At 41.0% G+C, this 25,898-nt stretch overlaps 1 pseudogene; it reads left to right on the top strand.

The window, feature by feature from the left end:
• Nucleotides 1-6,549, top strand: part of LOC134575205 (gastrula zinc finger protein XlCGF26.1-like) — a 100,237-nt pseudogene extending 93,688 nt beyond the window's left edge.
• The last annotated feature ends 19,349 nt before the right edge of the window (nt 6,550-25,898 follow it).

Genomic DNA, 25,898 nt, shown 5'->3' with positions numbered 1-25,898 from the left:
TGGAAAAAGGGGGAGACCTATATATACCAAAAACGGGGGCACTTTATCGTTAGGTTTGTATACCTAATGCTATAGTGTTCCTTTTTAAATATCATACTGCGGATGACCTTCCTACAGGCACTTAGTGTTGTCATTGAAGTCCATAAACTATAGCAGCATTTCCTATCTGGGTCGTTTCATTGTTATGGATTAATTAGGACTCTCCATTGGATTAATTAGGGTATTGCATATAGGATTTTATTGACTAATATTCGTCTTCTTTATAATCCTCATTCGAATTATAAATGGGCAGAATTGTTTTAATTCAGGGACACCTGGTGGGATACCATGTCTCTTTTCTGGTTATAAAACACTCTGGATATTGGCTGAGATATTGCTCCGTCTAATCGATTGTCTGGTTGACAGTCTCACTGTAACGGACCGTTTCAGCATAAAAGGGAATAAACTCCGTTTAGGCGATAATCCCCTTTTTGAGAGACAAGCACAGCTACTGCAGAACACCAAACTCCCGAACTGGATACAAGATAACACTCCGAACTGGAACAGCTGAACAAGAAAAGCATACAATCCGCTTACACTCTTGGCAGTCAGCTTACAATCCAATTCCCCCCAAGAACGAGACGACACTTCATTTTGAGGGTTAAACAGGAACTCAGGACTGGCTCATCCAGCCTGGCTTTTATTTCCAACTCACACATACAGGCCACACCCAGGGGGAGGCATAAAAGAACCAATGACATAGATGTTACCTCCCACACATCCCCTCCCCTTAGTGTGACACATAATCCCATTATGCATACAGTTTAAAATATACTTTTACACAACTTTCATAACTTTAAAACCATACATCACATTCACATAAAAATACATATCCACAATCAATCCATTCAGGGGAACAACATATTAAAAAATGGCATGGATCAGACCAGGGGTTCAAAAGTTAGTAAAGTATCTTTTAAAACCCCTAGCTTTCCAGCTTCCTTCTCTGTGCTGGAGAAGTAATCCAATTACCTCCCAGCACAGAGACAGACTCCATTAACCACATGGTTACAGAAAGACATAAAACACTTTAAAATACAGAAAGTTACTTTTTATCCATAACCCACAGACATTTCACATATCCCCAGATAGCTGGGATCTGAGCGCACAAAACTACCGAATAGCGCGCAGATCCTATTCACACAGTACAATTGCCATGGAGCTAAAGTCTTTCCCATAGTCTTTCATTATATGAATAGGCTCCATGGTATAGCTATCTGGGGTATCACATTCCCATGAAGTCTGGTCCATAGTCCAAAGGCAGCAGGTGGGCAACCAGGCTTCTCCAGTTCACAGTGGCGAAGTTGGTTTTGCCACACTCACCTAAAATATTATTCTGCAGTAACGGCTGCATATTCTCTGATGGACTATTGGTGGGTACGTCAGCATTTACGCCAGGAGTTGTTGTGAAAGGAGGAATATATATACTTTCCCAGAAAAGTGCACTCAATACTGAACTAATGTGTGCAATCAATATTCTTTTATTGTGAAAAGGTGTCATTAATTGTGTAACAGTGGCACACGTTAAGGACAACGTTTCAGTCCCTCATGGACTTTTTTTCAAGACAGCCATACATAAACATAAAGCAAATTATATAGGGTGTAAAACAGGAAGTGATCATGCAACTAATTGCATAAAATTATGCGCAACACCTGAATAGTGTCTGATTCACTAAATATTGCTAAAATGGTTAGAGAAATAGGGCAGAGATAGCCGGAAGGGAAGTGTATTCAGATAACCCCAGGGATAGCTAGACAGAGCTAGTGAACCCCTGAGTGAAATGCAGAAATAATCCACATGAAGTGCTAACGTTAAATATTGGGGCCGTGACTTAGAGGATATCAATTTACTACAATAATTATACAAAACAACAAATTGCTTACAAAAGGCTATAATGCTAGATGTAACAATGGATTAATATGGTACAATGCAAAACATGTCTATTGATACTTTCTTGTGTCTATGTTTTGCACTTTGTTATCAAGCATATAACAGCATTAAAATCCTTTTTCTGCACTAACTATTGGTGTGCTTGGATATTACTTTATGTCATATATACCTGGTGGGGGAAACAGGTTTTTCCCTGCTAGCACCCTATTTTTCTGAAACTGCATGCCTCCCCAAACTAGCCCATGACAGTAGTGCATTCACTATAACATTGTGTGCACAATACAGAACCTGAACAAACTTACACAGGCTCCGGCCTGTGGGGCTGGGGCTAAACATTCCGCTACTACATTCTTAGGCAGTCATGGGGAGAGCAAAAGAGAGACTGAATCCCTCCTACATCTGGTTTTTATTCATTGTATTCCTAAAGTAGGCTGGCCTGTGACGTCACTGCCAGAAGCACATGGCTTAAGGAAACCGTAGAATGGCCTACACTCTGCCCCTAGTGGTGCCTCTAAAGCATTAACCTCATTATGCTTTATTTTATATCATAAATCATTCATTTAATATAATTACATTAATTCACAAAAGTATTTACAGGCTGCAAAGTTATAGAAAATAAACAGTGGGAAGACTAAAGCATAGCCCTGGATCATGCAGACGCACAGGTTAGATATATTTAAAGCAGAAACCCAGTTTGAAGCACGAAGGTACATGAAAGGTTGTGACCCTATAAAAACATAAAATGTAACATACAAATAGGGTCATGTACCTTCTTGTCATGTACCTTCCTTCATACCTTTGTTGTGGATCCAAATAATGATCTTTGTTATTTTCACAGGAAGCCCAAATTATTATTACAAGTGCACTTGGAGAAGCGAGAATTAGACACCAGGCACCTGTTGGTATTCAAAATAAGCCTCTGCCGTTTTATTCATCAGCTTGGTTTTATACATTAAAAATTAAGTGCTTATGTGCAAATACTCATAGAACAGTAATAGGAAGGGAGTACAGATAAGACATAGGGATGAACGTCATGTACACATAACAAATAAGTTCCAAGGTAAGAAAGAGACAAAAGATTAGAGAAGAGACATCTCAGGTGGGGGCTCTCTGCTCCCGGAACTAGACATATCTGGTCTTAAGTGTCATGTTAAGCATCAAGCATTTCCTCAGTCCAAATTAGCCAATTTTAATACAGGATATCATTATATGACACCTATAAGCTTGAGGCTTGGAATCAAGATAAATTCTATCACACTTCAAACTGGGGTTCTGCTGAAAATGTATCTTGAGCTGGAGCTCCCCTAATCTGACCAATACCTTTGCCAGGTTCACTTCCTTGCTGCCTGGAACGTTTCAGCCCCTGTTGCTGAAGCTTGATTGAGCTCTCTTCCACACAACCAGACTGCAGCTCTCTTCTTCCAGGCAGGTATTGTCCCCTCTGCTTCTTTAGTTCCACAAGCCGGTATCAACAGCTCTGCTTATAGTGATTGCTCCTGACTTTACAAAGATACTTGCGGTCCTCAGGTCTAGTTCTCTTTTTGACTTGTCCCAGGCTAGAGGGATCGTGCAGCCAGCCAACAGGTCCGAAGACTCTGTTACTGGAATCCCTAAAAATCCACATGGGACACTCTCTTCCTTTTGGAACGAACATACAATAATTTATTTTGAACTAGGAATAGCCTACTGGAATTGGTCCTTAAACATGTGATGACAACCATAAACATATAAACATACATAAAGTGAAGAACAAACAACATAATTTCTCAAATATATAACAATTACAAATTTCCAAATTACTGGGGGGGAGGAGGGGGACAAAAATTTTTTTTTGCACTTTCCTATTTGCATATTGTAATTCTACAATCATTTCATTTCCCAGTTTCCACCAACAGAGGGCAATGGAGAGTCTGAAAGAATCACCTTTTAAAACGAGGATGTCCTTACTTGAAAACACAAACCAGGGAGGAAGTAGCCCAAATGGCCCCCATGTACCTGCCTCCCCAAAGAAGAACCCCATTCCAGACCAGGCCTCTAGTCTGTGGGAAGAAGGCTGACCTCTCCAAGTACCAATGTATCGGAGAATTCCGTTACATATCTAACCTGTGCATCTGCATGATCCAGGGCTATGCATGTCTTCAGTTTATATAAGTCCATCAGTTGATATAGTAAAACACAAGTGGAGAGCAAAACATTGCATAACTTAACAATACGTTACAGAAACAGGACCTGGGATAACAATGACAACTTTATTATTCCTTAACCATTTATGACGGAATTATTCCATCATGGATGTCCTATGTATTCCGTCATGGATGCCCTAGATCATATTTAAATTGTACGGCACCCCACCTGCAATAAAAATTGTTAGGAAAAAAAAAGTTCTCCTTTTTCCAGTGTAGAGACCCCCGATGCAGTTCCCTTTTCTATATATCCAGTCTTAGATTAGAAAGTTACGTTACACATGCGTAATGTCCTTATTGCATGTTATTGTACCTGCTTTTCATTCACAATGCCATTGTGATGCATTATATTGTCTCATTAAAATAACATTTATAAAACAAAACAGGAAAAGAGATCACTGCTTAAGTAACCACCTGAGTCATCTATAGCTAGCCTGGTAAGTCTACTGCAATTAAGAAAATGTTCTAATTTTAAGTGTTTTCTTTCCAGTAGATGGTCCCATAAACAGAAATGAAATCAGTGGATTGTACACTTCAGTTTCTTCTCCGGATTATGTAATCAAAGATAACGAAATCACAAGTAATCGAAAAATAAACTGTGTGGCAGTCAGTACACCAAGCAGTAAATCTTTGAGTCGTGAAACTACAGAATCCGAGGAAGTAAATCTCCGAGACAGTAATACCCCCATAGAACATATACAGACTGAAGATCCATCTACTCATATTAAGGAGGAATCGGTCCCATGGCAAGATGGAAATCTTGTTGAAGCTTCCATTTGCACAACCAAGGGAGATGCACAAATGAACTATACAACAAAATGTGAATCTGCATCAAATGAAAAACAAATTCCTATAAACACTGATATTTATACAGGCACAGACCATAGACAGACAGAATATCCACCTGACCTTATTAAGGTAGAATCAGCCTCATGTGAAATCGGCACTCTCTCCAGTATCAAGGTTTATACACCCACAGGAGATAAACAGATGGACTATACATCAAATAATGAATCCGTATCAAACAAAGAAGAAATTCCCGGAGACATAGACATTTATGCACCCACAGAACATACACAGACAGAATATCCATCCACTCTTATTAAGGAGGAATCAGCATCATATGAGGATGGACATTTCACCACCTTAGACCTTCTCACCCCCACTTGTCATACTGAAATACAAAACTCTTTTGAATGTAGAAAAGTCTTCACTGAAACTTCAGATATGAAGAAACATGTAAGGATTCATACAGGAGAAGAAACATCAAATCACAATAAACTTATGAAGATTCACACGGGAGATAAATCGTTTTCCTGTTCAGAATGCGGAAAAAGTTTCAGTCGCTCTTATAGTCTTAAGTTTCATCTAAAGATTCACACCGGAGACAAATCATATTCATGTTCTGAATGTGGGAAATGTTTTGCTCGCTTGTCAACTCTTAAGAGACATCAAAGGATTCACACCGGAGAGAAATCATATTCATGTTCTGAATGTGGGAAATGTTTTTCTCAAATGGTACATCTTAAGTCACATCACAGGATTCACACAGGAGAGAAATTATTTTCATGTGCAGAATGTGGAAAAAGTTTCAGTGACTCTTCCGCTCTTAACAGACATCAAAGGATTCACACAGGAGAGAAACCATATTCATGTTCTGAATGTGGGAAATGTTTTGCTCACTTGTCAACTCTTAAGAGACATCAAAGGACTCACACAGGAGAGAAATCATATTCATGTTCTGAATGTGGGAAATGTTTTGCTCACTTGTCAGCTCTTAAGACACATCAAAGGTCTCACACAGGAGAGAAATCATATTCATGTTCTGAATGTGGGAAATGTTTCAGTGACTCTTCCGCTCTTAACAGACATCAAAGGATTCACACAGGAGAGAAACCATATTCATGTTCTGAATGTGGGAAATGTTTTGCTCACTTGTCAACTCTTAAGAGACATCAAAGGACTCACACAGGAGAGAAATCATATTCATGTTCTGAATGTGGGAAATGTTTTGCTCACTTGTCAGCTCTTAAGACACATCAAAGGTCTCACACAGGAGAGAAATCATATTCATGTTCTGAATGTGGGAAATGTTTCAGTGACTCTTCCGCTCTTAACAAACATCAAAGGATTCACACAGGAGAGAAACCATTTTCATGTTCTGAATGTGGGAAACGCTTCACTCAAAAGGCAGAGCTAAAGACACATATGAGGATTCACACAGGAGAGAAACCATTTTCTTGTTAAGAATGTCTGAAATGTTTCATTGTTCAATGAAACACTCCAATTAATACATTATTTGGAAATAAGAGCCATTGAATTCTACCCTGCACTACTGCGCCGTGTGCCCGTCCACCTATAAATTTGCCTTCAGAAGAGCAGGGGGTAAAACAAAATACCAGGGGTGGCCAAACTTCATACCTGTAAGAGCCTCATGGTAAAATTTAGAAATATTCAAGAGTCACATAGAAAGTTTAATGGATTATTCCACATAAAAATTATATTTGAATTAAATTTTTTTTTATATGATTTATTAATTACCGTATATACTTGAGTATAAGTTGACCCGAATAAAAGCCGAGGCTCCTAATTTTACCACAAATAACTGGGAAAACGTATTGACGTGAGTATAAGCCTAGGGTGGGAAATGCAGCAGCTACTGGTAAATTTCTAAATAAAATTAGATCCCAATAAAATTACATTAATTGAATATTTATTTACAGTGTAAATATAATGAATGCAGTGTGTGTTTGTGTAGTGTGTGTATGTAATGAATGCAGAGTGTGTGTGTGTATATAGTTTGTGTGAATGCAGTGTGTGTATGTAATGCAGAGTGTGTGTTTGTGTAGTGTGTGTAAACTGGGTGGGGGGAGGGCATTTTTTTTTTTTTTTATTTGAATATGTTTATTATTTGGTATTTTTTTTTAGTCCCCCCTCCCTGCTTGATACCTGGCCAGGGAGGGGGGCTGTAACATTCCCTGGTGGTCCAGTGGCATGGGCTTGTGCAGGGGGGCTGGCAGCAAGCTGTTACTTACCATTCCCCTGTTCAACTCACAGTGTAAGTCTTACGGTATGCGTGCCGCGCGGAGCGTTGCCACGGTAAGCCGTGGAAACCCTCTGACGGCCGCGGGTGTCGCAAGACTTACACTGTGAGCTGACCGGAGCTGCTACAAAGGTAAGTAACAGCTTGCTTTGGCCCCCAACAGGACCACCGGGCTTATAATGAGCCCGGCGGTCCTGATCAGTATTATGGCAATGTAAGTTGCCATAATACAGACACACTGACTCGAGTATAAGTCGAGGGGGGCTTTTTCATCACAAAAAATGTGCCGAAAAACTCTGCTTATACTCGAGTATATACAATATACAAAAAAAAAATCAAGAGAAATTAATAAGTGAGAATAAAATCACTAAACGTATATATATTTTTTTTTATTGTATTTTTGCCAATCTTTCTTTTGAGGCATTGTGATTATTCATTTATTGCTTTTGTTCTCACTTATTAATTTTGTTTTGTTGATTTCAGTTTGTTCTATAATAGTGGAATACAATGCATAAATAAAGGAGTCACAGCAATAGTACATATGTCACTAATGCAGTAGTTGGAGTACTGAGGTATACTCTTGCATAGGCAGCCTCATTTTTATAATAAACCGGTTAGGCAAGCATGTCTATGCATGATACAGCCCCCCAGTTTTCTCATGTGTCTCATACCCCTAGTGTGTGTATGTTTCTCATACCTTCAATGGTCCCTATATGTCTCATTCTCCCAGTGTACAAATACATAAAACAAATAACCGCGCCTTAAAGCACAGTAATGTACAAAAATGAAGTCAAATATAAATCATATGTACATACTTTTTTGATAAGTCTATGAAGTCTTCAGTTGATATACAGTGCATGGTATCTCATAGAAAAAGGAAAAAGACACAATAATAGTTCAGTATGTCTTTAACACAGTGAAGTAGAGTGCTATAGCAAAAACTCACAATTTATAGAGCTACAAAGAGCTCTGCTGTGTAGGGCGTAGACGGTACAATCCCCATCACTGGATATATTTTCAGCTTCAGTGGTGGCAGACTTTATCTGTGTCTCGAATTTGTGAAGACAACAATTGGAATATCCACTAGTGCAATATGTATATGTGTGGCGAAACCGACCTCGCCATGTGTCCTTGGAGGGGGCTTCTGGCCCCCCTCTTGCCTTTAGACTATGGCCCTTGTTCTTTTTCCCTGCAGAAAGGCTGGTTTGTACCTTTCTGCGGACTGTTAAAGCCATGCTACCCCAGATAGCTATGCCATGGAGCCCAGCCGTATACTTAAAGACTGTATGAAAGACTTTGTCTCCATGGCGATTGAACTGTATGTATGTGATCTGAGCGCCATCCGGTAATAATGTGCGCTCAGATCTAAGCTATCTGGGGATAGGTAGAATGTCTGTATTTTATGTAATAAATGTAACCGTGTGTATTTTATTGTATTTTACTGTCTTTTTACAGCCATGTGCTTAATGGAGTTTTGCCTCTGTCCTTGGAGATAATTGGATTACTTCTCAATTATCTCCAGGATAGAAGACTCTGTGGAACTGGTTTTGGGCAGAAAAGCCATGCTTCATTTGGTCACAAAGGACTTCGATCTATCTTTTGAACCAATGGACCAATTTGGATGATTTTGACATATTTGTATTTGGAGTATGCTGATTCGGAAAATGTAAGTTTTATGTGAATGCGATGCATACTTTCAAAGTTATGTAATAAGTAATGTGTAAAAACTGTATTCCTCTTCCTGTGATAATGAGATTACCCATTGTGTTCAGTAATCATATCACAGGCAGAGGGGAGGAATTTGTGTGGGAGTGTCTGTGTGCATTGTACGGATTGATTGGTTGTTCTGTAAAACCCTGTGGGCTGTACTATGTTTGTGGATTGGGAATAAAAGAGACTATATGTGCCAGTACAGCCAGATTCTGCTTAACCCTCAAAACGAAGTGTCGTCTCGTTATTGGGGAATTGGATTGTATGCTGACTGCCAGGAGTGTAAACCTTTCGTATGGTTTTTCCTGTTAAGCTGTTTCCAGGATTCGTGTAGTTTGCAGTTCGGGAGATGGGTGCTTACAGTTGCTGCCTGTGCATCTGGAAAGGGGAATATCGCCTAAACGGTTATTTAACCTCTGGTGAGCAAAACGGTCCGTTACAATTGGTGGCAAGCGGCGGGATCATTCCCACAGCCCAGAAGGACAGCTACAAGGTAACACCATTCCCTAGATTTACAAATTGAGGGCAACGTTGGTACCCGTACAGCGACCCTATCTACAAAAGGAACCAATTTCAGCAGAGCAAGCATGGCGCCTGGCTACACTCAGGAGGAGTTTGACAGAGAGGTTAATGCGGTGCTGTCTGTCTATGGACCCAACCCCATGGAAAGGGACGTGCAGCTCGCCAGGACACTAGTAGGAGAGTACCTGCAATTCCTAGCAGATTTGGCCAAAAAGGAGTTACAGGGAGCTGAAGGTGCCGTCCTTCCTCCCCAGCGGCAGTGTATATCCCAGGGAGCTGAAGGTGCCGTCCTTCATCCCCAGCGGCAGTGTGTGTCCCAGGGAGCTGAAGGTGCCGTCCTTCCTCCCCAGCGGCAGTGTGTATCCCAGGGAGCTGAAGGTGAATATGGATTTGGGGATGGATATGGATGATGGGAGTGGATGGATATGGATTGGGATTGGAAGGAGAGTGTGTGTATGTCTTAAATTTTTTTACTACTTGTGTGTCTGCATAGAAACACTATATATAGAGAGATCTTTATATATAGTGTTTCTATGCAAATACACAGTTTGGCTGAGGAGGGGGGCGGGTATAGAAAGCGAGCTGAGCTGTCAGTCAGACGGCTCAGCTTGCGAACGCGCACATGCGTGGTAGAGGCGCTGAGTTTATTCGTAGGGCGGCATCCAATGCATGCGCACCAGATCGCGGTGACGCTTCTTTGAGAGACGCGTCTGAGCCCCGCGATTTCGTCATTTTGGCAAAAAAGGGGGCGCGGCATGGCTGGGAGCTCGGCGCTGGAACGGAGGTTAGTTTTTATTATATAAAAGCCTCGAAAATTAGTTTTAAATAAAGTTCATATAAAAGCAAGAAGGAAGGCTGGGGGACCTGTCTTTCTTGTTTTTATATGTAAACTATAGTGTCCCTTTAATGATATTTTCAAGCATTTAGTTTAATCTTATAAACTCTGCTATAATGGATTTTATATGTCTATATTTATATTTAATAAATATCTAAAAGGCAAAACTTTATTGCTTCCAAGCCAATCCTTATTTTATATTGTATTCTCAATTATTTATATATGTTAAATAGAGGATCTCGTTACTAACTATATAAAATTATGGCTAAGATATCTGTATGGTTAGCCCTGCCAAGTTCTATGCTTTAAGACGTTATAGTGGTAAATAGGGAACCAGCCGCGGTTACACTTTCCTTTCTCCCAAAAAGGCTCTCTCAGGCTCCCTGTTATATGATGTATTGTATGGTATAAAGCTGCAGTCAGCAGACACTTTCTATTGTTATTTCAATAAAAATCAATGGAGCGCTATCTACCTTTAACCCCTTAGTGACCAGGCTGTTTTTCAAAATTCTTGCCGTTGGGACCAAGGCTGTTTTTACATTTCTGTGCTGTTTGTGTTTAGCTGTAATTTTCCTCTTACTCATTTACTGTACCCACACATATTGTATACTGTTTTTCTCGCCATTAAATGGTCTTTCTAAAGTTACCATTATTTTCATCATTTCATATAATTTACTATAAAAAAATTATAAAATATGATGAAAAAATTGAAAAAAAAAACCACACTTTTTCGTACTTTGACCCCCAAAATCTGTTACGCATCTACAACTGCCAAAAAATACCCGTGCTAAATAGTTTCTAAAATGTGTCCTGAGTTTAGAAATGCCCAATGTTAGCATGTTCTTAGCTTAAGTACCCCTTATTCATGGATTAAAATCGAATAGGAAGGTAGCCCTAAGTATAAATGACTATAAATTTACCTATTCTTCTGTGGATAGGCCTACTGAATTTGGGTGTAATAGAATCAGAACATTTTTCTAACATGTTCTTAGCTTTTTTTGGAAAGTTATAGGGCTATAAGGAGAAGTAGCACTTTGCTATTTCCAAACCAATTTTTTTTCAAAATTAACGCGTTCTATTGTAACACTATCTGTCAGGAATCCCCAAATAACCCTTCACATGTATATATTTTTTAAAAGAAGACAACCTAAGGTATTAAACCTGGGGTATTTTGAATCTTCTCATGCAGCCATTTTACCACAATCTATGCCAAATAAAAAAATAAAAATAATAATTGGAGATTTTTTTTGAGACACATAGGAATTTAAGAATATATGTACTGAGAACTTTAAGGGTTTCTGCCAAAGAACACCCCAATATGTGTTCAGCAACATCTCCTGAGTACAGTGATACCACCCATGTATAGGTGTGTTGTGTTCTATGGGGACTAAAAGACCTTATTTGGAGGGTGCGCATTCCAGTTTTCCAACTTGGAAATTTAAGTTAGTCATCATGCACCCATGTCCCATTTGGGAAATTTTTGAAGCCGGACAATATAATTTACCCCCATCAAACCATATATGTTTAAAAATGCAATATGTGTTCAGCAACATCTCCCGAGTACAATAGTGCCCCCAATGTACAGATTTTATGGGCTTTTGCAAACTTACAGGGGTCAAATGTAGGGCTTTCTCCTATTCCATGTTTGCACATTTAAATTTGCCAGATTGGTTTGCTGGGCTTATGTTGCCTTTGAGACCATATAGCAGCCCAGGAATTCGAATTAACTCCATCATGGCATACCATTTGTAAAAGTAGACAACCCAGGGTATTAAAAATGGGGTATGTCCAGTCTTTTGTAGTAGCCACTTAGTCACAAACGCTGGCCAAAGTTAGCATTTTTCTTAGTTTGTTTCGTTTTTTTTCTTTACACACAAACTGCACTTTTACTGGTGATTTCATCATCGGAATAAGTTTTACTGATTTAGAACACTCATATTTGTGTTCAACAAAGTCTCCCGAGTATAACAATACCCCCCATGTACAGGTTTTATGGTGTTTTGGAAAGTTACAGGGTCAATATAGGGCTTGCCCGATCTAGTTTGCCAGATTTGTTTGCTGGACCTTTGTTGCCTTTTGAGACCATATGGTAGCCCAGGAATGTGAAATAACCCCATCATGGCATACCATTTTTAAATGTAGACAACCCAGGGTATTCCAAATAGGGTATTTTTCTGTCATATGGTGGCAGTACATGTGGGTTTTGCTCCTTTCCTGTGGACAAGCATCTAATAGGATTAATTAAATCAACAAACCCCTACCCCTTGCCCTAAGGGCTATCCGGCAAAACCTACCCCAGTTTCCTTTCTTGTCCAAGCTGTGCAGTTACCCACTGACAGCAGGGATGCTTGTCAGAAGAGTTACTCCGTGTCACCAACCCCACACGACTCAGAGGTATTTTAAGGTAAGATTAACTCATCTTTACTTTCAAATTATTTCTGTAAAGTTTATACTCGTAAGTTACAAGGAAAAGATAAAGACTATGAAGAAAGAAGTTTATAACCTTGTAGAGAGTGGTAATAAAAAAAGTATATGTACCCTCTATATGCTCTATGAAAAGTGGCTGTGAGCAGTATATGTACCCACTATATGCTATGACGAGTTGCTGTGAAGACGGCTTATATATATATATATATATATATATATATATATATATATATATATATATATATATATATATATATATATATATATATATATATACACAGTTGCAAGAAAAATTATGTGAACCCTTTGGAATGATATGGATTTCTGCACACATTGGTCATAAAATGTGATCTGATCATCATCTAAGTCACAACAATAGACAATCACAGTCTGCTTAAACTAATAACACACAAAGAATGAAATGTTGCCATGTTTTTATTGAACATACCATGTAAACATTCACAGTGCAGGTGGAAAAAGTATGTGGACCCCTAGACTAATAACATCTCCAAGAGCTAATTGGAGTGAGATGTCAGCCAACTAGAGTCCAATCAATGAGATGAGATTGGAGGTGTTGGTTACAGCTGCCCTGCCCTATAAAAAACACACACCAGTTCTGGGTTTGCTTTTCACAAGAAGCATTGCCTGATGTGAATGATGCCTCGCACAAAAGAGCTCTCAGAAGACCTACGATTAAGAATTGTTGACTTGCATAAAGCTGGAAAGGGTTATAAAAGTATCTCCAAAAGCCTTGCTGTTCATCAGTCCACGGTAAGGCAAATTGTGTATAAATGGAGAAAGTTCAGCACTGCTGCTACTCTCCCTAGAAGTGGCTGTCCTGTAAAGATGACTGCAAGAGCACAGCGCAGACTGCTCAATGAGGTGTCAGCGAAAGACTTACAAAAGTCACTGGCAAATGCTAACATCCCTGTTAGCGAATCTACAATACGTAGAACACTAAGCAAGAATGGATTTCATGGGAGGATACCACAGAGGAAGCCACTGCTGTCCAACGCTTTTTCCCCCACGTTTTGGCAATAATAATGTGTGCATAATATGTCCAGCTTAGGAAAAGTAATTCAAAATCAATTCATTTATGTGTCTTGATTTACAAAGTACATAATATGTGTAGGATTTCAGTTTATTTTGAAAGTTACAGGTCACAAGCTACAAGGTCTAAAATAAAATTTCAATGTGAAACAATTTTAGAAGTTGGTATGTTTGTCTTGGAAGTTTAATACCCATTACAGGAAACAAAATTGCCACACAAAAGTATATATTTATATAAAGTAGACATCACAGGCTATTTACCTAAGGTTAGTTTGACACTTTTTGCGTAGCCATTTCACCGCCAATCTCTGCTAAATATTGGAGTAAAATTGTGTTTTTTTTCTCTATTTTGGCATATTCACATATCACAAGGTTTTTGTAATGTGTATTTCGCAAAACCTAGTGTGTGCTATCCCTGTACAGAACCCCATGTTGTGTTCAGCTACATCTGCTGAGTACAACGATGCCCCCATTGTATACCTTTGCCCCTATTCTGTGAAGCTACAGTGCCATATAGGAGACCATGCTATTTCAGTTTCTATAGTTGGAATTTTCATAGATGGTCATATGTCTGAATTTGTGGCATTATAGCCATTTGACTGTTCAAATAACCCCATAAAGGCCTTCCATTTGAGAAAGCAGACACTCCAGGGTATGTTATTAGGCATATATTATACCTTAACTTGCCACCATGTTTACACCAATTTATTTCAAATTTTGTGGTGAGAAAAAATAATTATTTTTTTTTACATACATGTTGCATTTTCGCTGGGTATTTCTTACATTTGATAAGTGCCACTGTCATAAATTCCCCCAAAGTATGCTCAGTTACCTCTTCTGAGTAAAACAATATGCCCAATGTATGACCCAGACATTTTGTGAAGTTACAGTGCTGTGAAAGAGATGTGATAAGTTCAGGTTTTTAAGTGTGAATTTACATGGAGAGTTTTAATGGATCCGTATTCTATTTTTAAATATGTTAGCAGGCTGCTTTTTCCAATTACCCCAAAAAGGCATATTATTTCTTAAAGAAGACGCCCAAGGGTATTTCAAATGGCAAATTTTGAACCTTAGCGTGGGATAATTTTTCCGTTAGCCTGTACCAAGTGTAGCGGTAATACGCATTTCCCCCCTTTTTAAAACATTTTTTTTACTTTTTAAAAGTTTTTTTTAACTTTTAAAAAGTTTTATTTAGCTTTTAACAACTAATTTTACTATTTTAAAACTTTGTTTAAACTTTTCAAAAGTTTTTTTTCACTTTTTATTGTTTTTTTAACTTTTAACCCCTAACTAGCCTAACCGTAAATCCCCCAATTTCCCCATAACTTCTACCCACCTTAGCTAAATAAATAAATATTTTAAAATAATTAATTAAATACATTTAACACCTTAGGATTAAAAAAAAAATAAAAGTTAACCCTCAGGGGTTAAAAGGAAAAAAAAAATCAGATCACAGTGAACTATTGTGATCTGTATTTTGATCACTGCAGGCCGTGATCAAAGGGCAGGGAAGGGGTTAAAGTTTATTTGAAAGAGGTGAGGGGAGTGGGATTTTGTAACTAACTTTCTTACAGCCAGAGACAGATCAGCACCGATCTGTCTCTCTGCTGTTCACAGCTCACATGGAGCTGCAGGGAAACAGATCGGGTTTCACTGCAGCACGTGTGATCACTCTGACTCCCGGTCAGAGCGATCACATGGGCTGAATCAGTGAAACTGCCCATGGTAGTGTGCCTCCGATATGGAGACACACTACAGGAAGATTAACCCCGCGATTGTGGCAATCGGGGGTTAATTTTCATTTTGGACGGAAATTTTCCATCCAGCGTCCTTAAGGGGAGTGCTGCAATGATGGAAAATTTCCGTCCAGCGTCCTTAAGGGGTTAACTATTAAGAATACAATTCAAATTTTATTGAACAAACCTCATAATGATAACAGTATTTTTTTTAAACATAAAAAATGTACAATGCACTGTTCCAAATTATTATGCACAGTAAGTTTCAAAACACTTTATAGGTTGTAAAGAACTGAAAATTGTCATTTGTTGTGTTTGCAGCATATTTACTGAAATCAAAAGCTATTTCAATCAAACTTATAACAACATTAACTTTTTAAACATGTTAACAGATAACGTTACATTTTAACATAGGACCCCTTATTTGATAGCAGCTTCACAAGTCTTGCATCCATTGAACTTGTGAGTTTTTGGACAGTTTCTGCTTGAATTTGTTTGCAAGATGTCAGAATAGCCTCCCAGAGTTGCTGCTTGGGTGTAAACTGCCTCCCACCCTCATAGATCTTTTGCTTGAGGATGCTCCAAAGGTTCTCAATAGGATTGAGGTCAGGGGAGGATGGAGGCCACACCATGACTTTCTCTCCTTTTATCCCCATAGCAGCCATTGATGCAGAGGTATTCTTTGCAGCATGAGATGGTGCATTGTCATGCATGAAGATCATTTTATTACGGAAAGCATAGTTCTTCCTTCCGTACCAGGGAAGAAAGTGGTCAGTCAGAAACTCCACATACTTTACAGAGGTCATCTTTACACCTTCGGGGACCCTAAAGGGGCCGACCAGCTCTCTTCCCATGATTCCGGCCCAAAACATGACTCCACCACCGCCTTGCTGACGTTGCAGCTGTAGTGGTACTTACCCTCTCCAGGGGCCGGCTGAGGTCCTCTGTTCGCGCCGCGCGCGGTCCTGCTGCTGTTCGAGCCGCACGCGGCTCATCTGACGGCAATACTGGAAAGGCGGGCAGTGACCGCGAGAAGCAGTCACGTGTCCCGCCTGACTCTAAGAGCGTGCCGCTTGTCTCGGGCGCGCTCTTAAAGAGACAGTGGGAGCCAAAATTGGAAACGGTCTCCCATTGGCCCCTGTCATGCCACATTCCCCATACACTCACGTTTTGGGGGCGTGGATATGACAGGGGCCAATCGAATTAAATGCTAGGGTATTTATACTCACTTTTTTCCCTTAGTACCTTGCCCTATCGTGGTTTCTGCTACAGTTCCCTAAAGCGCTTGTTGTGTTCAGTTGTGTTTCTTCGTACTTGACCTTGGCTTTGTTTCTGACTCCGTTATCTCCTGATCCTTATCTGTTCTGTTTGCCGGCTTGCTGATTACTGTGTACCAGACCTCGGCTAGTCCTAGTTTATGCTGTCTCTTTGTGCTCTTGACCTCGGATCGTTCCTGACTCTGTATTTCTCTCCTTTACGTTGAGTCTGGCCATTCTAAGGTCCGGTAGACGTATCTCTGCTCTGTGTTGTCATTGTTGAGCTGAATCCTGCGAGTTGGGGTATATTACCCTTACAGCAGCCTTGTTGGAACAGGGTGGCCGTCCACCAACCATCCACTACTCCATCCATCTGGACCATCCAGGGTTGCACGGCACTCATCAGTGAAAAGGACGGTTTGAAAATTAGTCTCCATGTATTTTTCTGCCCAATGCAGCTGTTTCTGTTTGTGAGCATTGGTTAGTGGTGGCCGAATAGAAGGTTTATGTCTGTGGGACTCCAGAGGCACCAGCAGCTTCAAATATCTGTTTGCTGCAATGGTATGTAATAGTATTTTAGCAGCTGCTCTCTTGATTTGATGCATGGATCTGGCAGAAATCTTCCTAAATGTGCCTTTATCTGCCCGAACCCGTCTGTGCTCTGAATCGGCCTCAAATCTCTTAATAGTGTGATGATCACGCTTACGTTTTCGTGAAATATCTAATGTACAAGACATTGTACTATTTCACTCTTTTCGGCAGCAGAGAGATCCTTTTTCTTCCCCATATTGCATGAAAATGGTGCTCTGCTTAATAATGTGGAACACCTTCCTTTAGTAGTTTTTCCTTAAATTGGGCTCACCTGGCAATCTAATTATCACAGGTGTCAGAGATTGTTTTCAGTGATCAAAAGAGCCCTGAGACACAATGCCATCCATGAGTTAACCCTTTAACGCCGTTACGACGTACCATGCCGTCCCGCTTTAAGTGGGCTTTAAAGCCGTTGCGGCGGCATGGTACGTCGTAACGGCTTTAAGCCCCTGTTGGAGAGGTGTACTCACCTCCGCCGCGATCCTCTTCTGGGGGGCTGCCTGACAGCCCAGGCAGCCCCCCTCCGGCAAATGAGGCCCCCGGGGGCCATGTGATCGCTCTCAAAGAGCGATCACATGGCCCCCTATAGCTGGCTATGGATCTGCCAGCAGGGGGACTGTTTGAAATATCAGACAGTCCCCCTGCTGGTAGGAAAGTAAAAAAAAAAAGTGTAAAAATAAATTAAATATATATATATATATTATTTGTGGTCGGTTAATTATAGACTGATATATTACAAGATTTGGTTAAAAGTCGGTGAGGTGTGCCAGAACCGACGTAGGGGGTAGGCCTGTAAAAAATAGGGCAAAAGGAGATTGCAAAAAAAACACACTTTATTCTTAACATTTTTATGATACAAGATTCTTGAATGCTTGTCTCAACTCTTTTTCTGGGTGTGGTATATATCTGTTGTATATTGCAGATTCCCAACGTCCTAATTTCTTAATTATGTGAACTGGCGTGTTAGTGCTGGATGCGGCTGATGCGGCCACTATCCTGAAGGAATGTCCTGAATGAGATGAAGGGTCCCAGCCTAATTTAATGCATAGAGTACGAATGTACAACATGAACTTGGTAGTTGTTAGGGGATTGCCTAGTAGTGTAAAAAGCGGAGAGTTGCTGGGATTATCTTTAATCTGTGTTAAGTAAGTGTCTAAGACTTTAACCGGGCACCAGTTATTCTTTGTCGGGTAGAAAGGTATCTCAACTGGAGGGCCTGTTTGTCTGGTCTTTGAATGCCGGAGTGATAGGATGTAATGGTCATTTACCCTTTTTAAGTCCTTTTTAACGAGACATAAATGACTGTCTGATTGTTTTGTGATTGTAAATTCCCCAGGTTTCAGGAACCCATAAAATGCTATATGCATGGAGGTTTTTATAACCATATTTGTGTGAGGTTCAAACGGTAGTGTGTCTAGCATATAAGACAATGCCTGGAATTTCTCCCCATCCCATGGGTAAGCGTTTGATTATAGTATGTCGATCAAGTTTATTTATGCCTTTTTAATATATTTTTGATCAGGTAAGTGCTGAGAAAAGGAGAATGGTTGGGAATGGTGGTCAGGACGTGGTGTTGTATACCAGACAGGTAAAGTTTAATCATATTGTATGAGAGTTTGAGTTGAAAGTGGCAAAAGGCAGCAAACGCGACCATTGTTTGAATTGAAAAGTCGTGCAAGTCGAATTCTACCAAGAATCTTTGGAAGACGGTCATGGCTTTGGAAGACGGTCATGCATTAAAATTGTTACATATTTGAGCTTTGCCTAAATAGATGATAGGACGACCGATCTTGTCTTTTTGACTGTGCTGATCGGTCTTGCTAGCTGCACCTGAGATTGGAGGGTATGGCCTCTGAGGGGCATAAGTTGGAGGTATGAGAGGTGGAAGAGCATACTGCACAAGATGGAGGCACTAAGCCCGTAAAATGCCTGCAAAATAGTTCCGTGTCCAAGAGACTCGAGTCAGTGCGGATATTAAACTGGGCGAAGGTAGCGGCTGCCATTGCTGACACAGATTTGTGAAAATCATAGAACATAAACCCCCTGTACTTGTGACCTAAGTCTACCACCTTATGTAAATACAAGTCTAATTCCTCCCGGCGCTGTGGATAAACTGAGCATACAACATCTCTGTAAATACCGACGGCTAGGACAAATTCCGGTATTGTGAGTTTTTTATTAAGTCTAGGGTCTCTAGCCTTCATAATGACAGCCAAATCTCCATAGCTGTATACTTTGTTTTCCACCATGTCCTGGGAGGCAATTAGCAAAGACACCAAATTCACGTCTTTCCCATCTAAAATGTCCTTACGGAGGGCTGGAGGGACCATGTGTGCTGGGGTTATGACTTGTGTATTAGAGAGGGAGGAGAATGGCGAGACTGGGGGCCTACCCTGTAAGACGCCAGATGTGGGTGCTTGAAGTGAACCCATGGGAGGAGGGCCCGTGACAGTGGAGTTAGCGTTCTCCAATTTGATTAGTCTATCGTTGATAGATTGCAAAGATGACAGGATGGTGTTTAGTGTCCCTTGTATGTCTGGGCTATGCCCCTGCCAGCTGGTACCCAGCCCTGGATCCTCTGGGTGTGCTGTGAGGAGCTTGAAAAGTTCAGCTTTCCTTGCAGTCGCTGGGAAAGGAATACCCCTACGGCGTAATTCCGCTGATATCTTTGGGATTGTCTTTGGGACCTTAAAGAGCCTGGCGTGGATGGTTCTTGGAATTCCCCGGGGGTTCCCACTCTAACAGGGGTGGTAGGCCTAGCTGTTGTGCTAGGGGGAAAAGACTCTTCGCGTGTATTTGCTTCTTGTGACATACTGGGGAGAAAGGGAAAAACAAACAACAACAACAACAATAGCCTGGTTAATAAGATATTGTTAAGTATAATTACAGGGAGTGCAGAATTATTAGGCAAATGAGTATTTTGACCACATCATCCTCTTTATGCATGTTGTCTTACTCCAAGCTGTATAGGCTCGAAAGCCTACTACCAATTAAGCATATTAGGTGATGTGCATCTCTGTAATGAGAAGGGGTGTGGTCTAATGACATCAACACCCTATATCAGGTGTGCATAATTATTAGACAACTTCCTTTCCTTTGGCAAAATGGGTCAAAAGAAGGACTTGACAGGCTCAGAAAAATCAAAAATAGTGAGATATCTTGCAGAGGGATGCAGCACTCTTAAAATTGCAAAGCTTCTGAAGCGTGATCATCGAACAATCAAGCGTTTCATTCAAAATAGACAACAGGGTCTCAAGAAGCGTGTGGAAAGATCAAGGCGCAAAATAACTGCCCATGAACTGAGAAAAGTCAAGCGTGCAGCTGCCAAGATGCCACTTGCCACCAGTTTGGCCATATTTCAGAGCTGCAACATCACTGGAGTGCCCAAAAGCACAAGGTGTGCAATACTCAGAGACATGGCCAAGGTAAGAAAGGCTGAAAGACGACCACCACTGAACAAGACACACAAGCTGAAACGTCAAGACTGGGCCAAGAAATATCTCAAGACTGATTTTTCTAAGGTTTTATGGACTGATGAAATGAGAGTGAGTCTTGATGGGCCAGATGGATGGGCCCGTGGCTGGATTGGTTAAGGGCAGAGAGCTCCAGTCCGACTCAGACGCCAGCAAGGTGGAGGTGGAGTACTGGTTTGGGCTGGTATCATCAAAGATGAGCTTGTGGGGCCTTTTCGGGTTGAGGATGGAGTCAAGCTCAGCTCCCAGTCCTACTGCCAGTTTCTGGAAGACACCTTCTTCAAGCAGTGGTACAGGAAGAAGTCTGCATCCTTCAAGAAAAACATGATTTTCATGCAGGACAATGCTCCATCACATGCGTCCAAGTACTCCACAGCGTGGCTGGCAAGAAAGGGTATAAAAGAAGAAAATCTAATGACATGGCCTCCTTGTTCACCTGATCTGAACCCCATTGAGAAACTGTGGTCCATCATCAAATGTGAGATTTACAAGGAGGGAAAACAGTACACCTCTCTGAACAGTGTCTGGGAGACTGTGGTTGCTGCTGCACGCAATGTTGATGGTGAACAGATCAAAACACTGACAGAATCCATGGATGGCAGGCTTTTGAGTGTCCTTGCAAAGAAAGGTGGCTATATTGGTCACTGATTTGTTTTTGTTTTGTTTTTGAATGTCAGAAATGTATATTTGTGAATGTTGAGATGTTATATTGGTTTCACTGGTAAAAATAAATAATTGAAATGGGTATATATTTGTGTTTTGTTAAGTTGCCTAATAATTATGCACAGTAATAGTCACCTGCACACACAGATATCCCCCTAAAATAGCTAAAACTAAAAACAAACTAAAAACTACGTACTTCCAAAAATATTCAGCTTTGATATTAATGAGTTTTTTGGGTTCATTGAGAACATGGTTGTTGTTCAATAATAAAATTAATCCTCAAAAATACAACTTGCCTAATAATTCTGCACTCCCTGTAGAACTGGCTGGCTAACTAGTGCCGAAGCGAAAAGCTGTCTACCCCGTGATAGGTGAGGCCCTGCTAATTGCCAAGTGGCAGGTGAGAGGCTCTACCTATGATTTGGGCGTGGGGCTCGAGCCACTAGCGTGGTGGCGGGGTGTTGGCCTCTCGGTGACGGTAAAAAGATTAAAACGTGTGGCCGTGACAGGTGAGGCCCTGAATATAAACCCAATACGTGGGTGAATGCGAGGCTCTAACTATGGTTTGGGCCGAGGGCCGAAATCTCCGTGTTGAGATTGGGGAGTTGTCCTCGCGGGACCAGCTATTGTACAATTAAGGCCAGCACCTAGCCCTATACAGCCAGTTCTGTGTCCCTGTACGGGGGCTTGATGAATGAATTGCGTACGTAGTGAAACAGAAGCGAGGTTCCAGTGAGGAAATTCTGTAAGAGACCTATTACCCAAGATAGAGAGGAGGGAGAAGAAGGTGAAGGGGTCAGAGAGTGATCAGAGGGAGAGGAAAAAATGTTGTTGTTTTTTATTCTTTTTAATGACAACGTAGAAAGAATGACACCATAGGCCCTGAGTGTTGTGTAGGAACCAAGAGAGAGAGAGAAAAAAATGCTTAATTCCTATATAAGGAGAACCTTGAGTTTTGGTGTTTAGCGTGGTCTTGATAGTAAAGGAAAAGGAGAGAGAGAGAAAGAGAGAAGAAAAAACGGTGAAAGAATGAAAACGATGTTGATGGAATTTGGGACGTTTGTTGTGAAACAAAATTGATGAAAACGTATTACGAGTCGGGTGAAGCCGTGGCCTGACGAGGCAAGGCAGGAATCAAGCCCCCGTGAATTAATACCCCTTGTAGTGTTGCGTGGCCTTGTATAGGCAGCAATTACATTGCATGACATTTTAACTGTCAATGTCATAATACTGTTTGCTTTTACTGCAATAAAATACACATACCGTATATACTCGAGTATAAGCCGAGTTTTTTAGCACATTTTTTGTGCTAAAAAAACCCAACTCGGCTTATACTCGAGTCAATAGTCTGTATTATGGCAATTTGGGATATGTTGAATGTATATGTTTTGTGTAATATTTGCAAGGCTCTATATTTTTATGTCTTTTTGGGAACATGTGCTTAATGGAGTTTGCCTCTGTCCTTGGAGATAATTGGATTACTTCCCAATTATCTTCAGGACAGAGTGGAGGGATTGCAATGCATTGTGGGATTTGTTTAAATGTGTAAACTTGTGATTGGTCCTTTTACCCTTTGTGTCCTAGTTTCCCATCTGGTCCCCTAGGGGAGTGTCCACCAGGTGGGAGACCTGCATAAAAGCCGGGCAGGTAGCCCCAATAAATCAGTTCTGCTTGATCCTCAAACGAAGTGTCGTCTCGTTTTTGGGGGGATTTGATTGCATGCTGTTACAGTGCGACTGCCAGGAGTGTTCGTATAGTTTTTCCTGTTTGGCTGTTTTACAGCATTTGTGTGTTAGGGAGTCGGAGAATTTGTGTGTTCGGGAGTCGGAGAATTCGTGTTTGCAGTTCGGGAGATTGGTAATTGCAGTAGCTGCCTGTGCATCTGAAAGGGGAATATCGCCTAAACGGCTTTTAACCTCTTGTGTGCAAAACGGTCCGTTACAGTCATGATGTCCAAGAAGGTCGTTGCATTGATGGATCCGTTGGGAAATGAAAACCGCTATGTTCCAAAAGTGCAACGGAAGTGGAAGTAAGTGTGCCTCTGTAAACACTTTTAACTTGGCACAAGCTTCAATTAAAAAGTGATCCATTTTTTTATATGTATATTTTTGAATGTATTATTTTTTTTTTATAGTATCTTCTTGAGGATGTACAAGCCGGAAGAACAGGCCGCACAATGGAGCACATGGATAATGTTTTACAGCAACCAGCTGGGTTCCAGTAGCTGTGGAGTTTTAATCTGGATGATTTTTTAGTTTTCAAACATAGTGAAAGCCAGTGATAACAAATGTGAATTGTTATTGTACAGTTTGCCAAGGAGTTCCTACGGACAAGAACAATCTCTGAAGTGAAGACATCTGCGGAATATATAACGGATGCACGACTGGAAATAGCTTGTGCCCTACTCCAGCATAAATGTCAGGTCTATCACACAATACATGAAAGCTTTGTCTTGAAAAATTGTCTTCATACTCAATCCACACTGATTAAATCATTGCACCGGAAACCTGTGTTTTATTATTAATTCACTCCAAAAACACTACATGTCAAAATACACATTCACTTCCATTTTAACATGCTGCACCATAACATACATTGGTTTAATTATTTTTGTAGGTGCTGTATGAGTCCTATCAGGATGGCCCCTGTATGTGGCCCCATAATCAATAAAGCTAAAAACATGCAATAAGGTGAGTATACTGTACTTACATTTTGGAATAGAAGGATTGGTTAAAGCGGTACTGTCATGCCGAACTTACCTTCCCTCAATCTCTTCCTCTTCTCCCCCTCTCTCAGGATCTGTTCTTCTTTTCTTCCTGTCTTCTTTAGTTTTCTTTAAAATCACAAGACAAAATATGGACTCTTTTCCTTATGGAGGTTTCCTCCGCTTGACCAGCGGAGGAGCAAAGTGTGCTTAATTTCCACTGGTCAGAGGAATTTTCACATAATTCTTACCTTTCCTCCCTCTTCCCACAATGCTTCCTGTCAGTATTGCCGAACGTCCTGTCACTTAGACAGAACGCCAGCAAAACTGCCGAATTGCATCCTAACAGAATGAGAAGAGTTTCTCCATTCGTGTTAGGATGCAATTCGGGACTTTGTTCGGATCGCAATTTCATTCGAATGAATGAAACTCCGATCCTATTCGTGCTGTGGCTGCATCTTGCAGCCGCTTAGTAGATAACTCCCTAATTCCCACGGTATTAGGGAGCTATCTACTAAAAGGCTGAAAGACCTAAATTGGTCTTTAAGCCAACTTTACGGTTGCACGGCGGGTGGGGGCCCTAAATAAAAATTCCGCCCCTCCCCCCAATCAAGGTGACTAGAGGTCCCAAGCCCCTAGTCACCCCCCACCCAAATAAAACTACCCCTACCTACCCCCCTCACGCTAAAAATAGTGAGGGGGAATAAAATAACTAACCTGTAAACAAAAGTTAAACTTACCATTTGACATCTTTTTTCTAAAATCTTCATCTTCCAGCCCCAAAAAAGGTAAAATAAAAAGCCATCATACCCGTCGAACTTAAAATAAAAACCCGAGCGCAAAAAAAAATCCAGCGGAAAAAGAAAAAACCCGACGCTAAAAAAATAATCCGTCTTCACCCATGGAGGGCTCCGCGCAGACTGAGCTCTGCCGGTCGGGGCAAGGCTTATTGCTTACTGCCTTTCCCCGTCCTGCAATTAGGCTAAGAACACTCTGGTTGGTTTAAGCCAATCAGAGTGCTCTTTGTCATTTTACACAGCGTGGGAAAGTTCTTTGGAATTTTCCCACGCTGTGTAAAATGACACAGAGCTCAGGGGTGTTTTTTAGGGCCCCCACCCACCGCTCAGGGGTGGGAGCCACGGGGGAAGGACAGTATGTCCCCCCCCTTATTGTTTTTTAGGGCCCCCACCCACCGCTCAGGGGTAGGGGCCGGGGGGGAGGACAGTAGGTACCCCCCTCCTTATTGTTATTTCGTAGGTTATTTTTTAAACAGTGAGCAGCCACAGGCTGCTCACTGTTTAGTTGACATGACCCTCCTCGCGGTATAGCGAGTAGGGGCATTGGGGAGATTTTAATCTCCCTTATGCTATAATGGGGGTCATATTGACCCCCATAGAGTGAGGGGAGGACCTGGGGGGCTTTTGAAGTGGTGGGGAGCACTGCTCCCTGCCGTTTCTATCTTTACATATTACAAGGAGGGAGCTGCGTGCCAGTAGCTCCCTCCTTGTAATAAACTGAACGAACACTGATACACAGTGTTTGTTTGTTCGTCTGATATTTCTATTCATTCATTCATCTTTCTGACGAATGAATGAATAGTTGAAATTCCTGTTCGCATGTCCAAATGTTTCACTGGGCATGTGCGGGAATCTCACAGTCTGTCTAGTGTGGGCAGATGACGTGTCCCACAGGGACATCATCTACCCACACAAAGATGGCGGTGCCCAGAAAATAGATCGGGGCAGAAAATAAAGATTAAAAAAAAGAGGTAATAT

The sequence above is a fragment of the Pelobates fuscus genome, chromosome 10 (assembly GCF_036172605.1).
Source record: "Pelobates fuscus isolate aPelFus1 chromosome 10, aPelFus1.pri, whole genome shotgun sequence".
NCBI classification, from domain to species: Eukaryota; Metazoa; Chordata; class Amphibia; order Anura; family Pelobatidae; genus Pelobates; species Pelobates fuscus.
The sequence above is the reverse complement of the archived record's forward strand: the minus strand, read 5'-3'. Positions and strand labels throughout refer to the sequence as shown.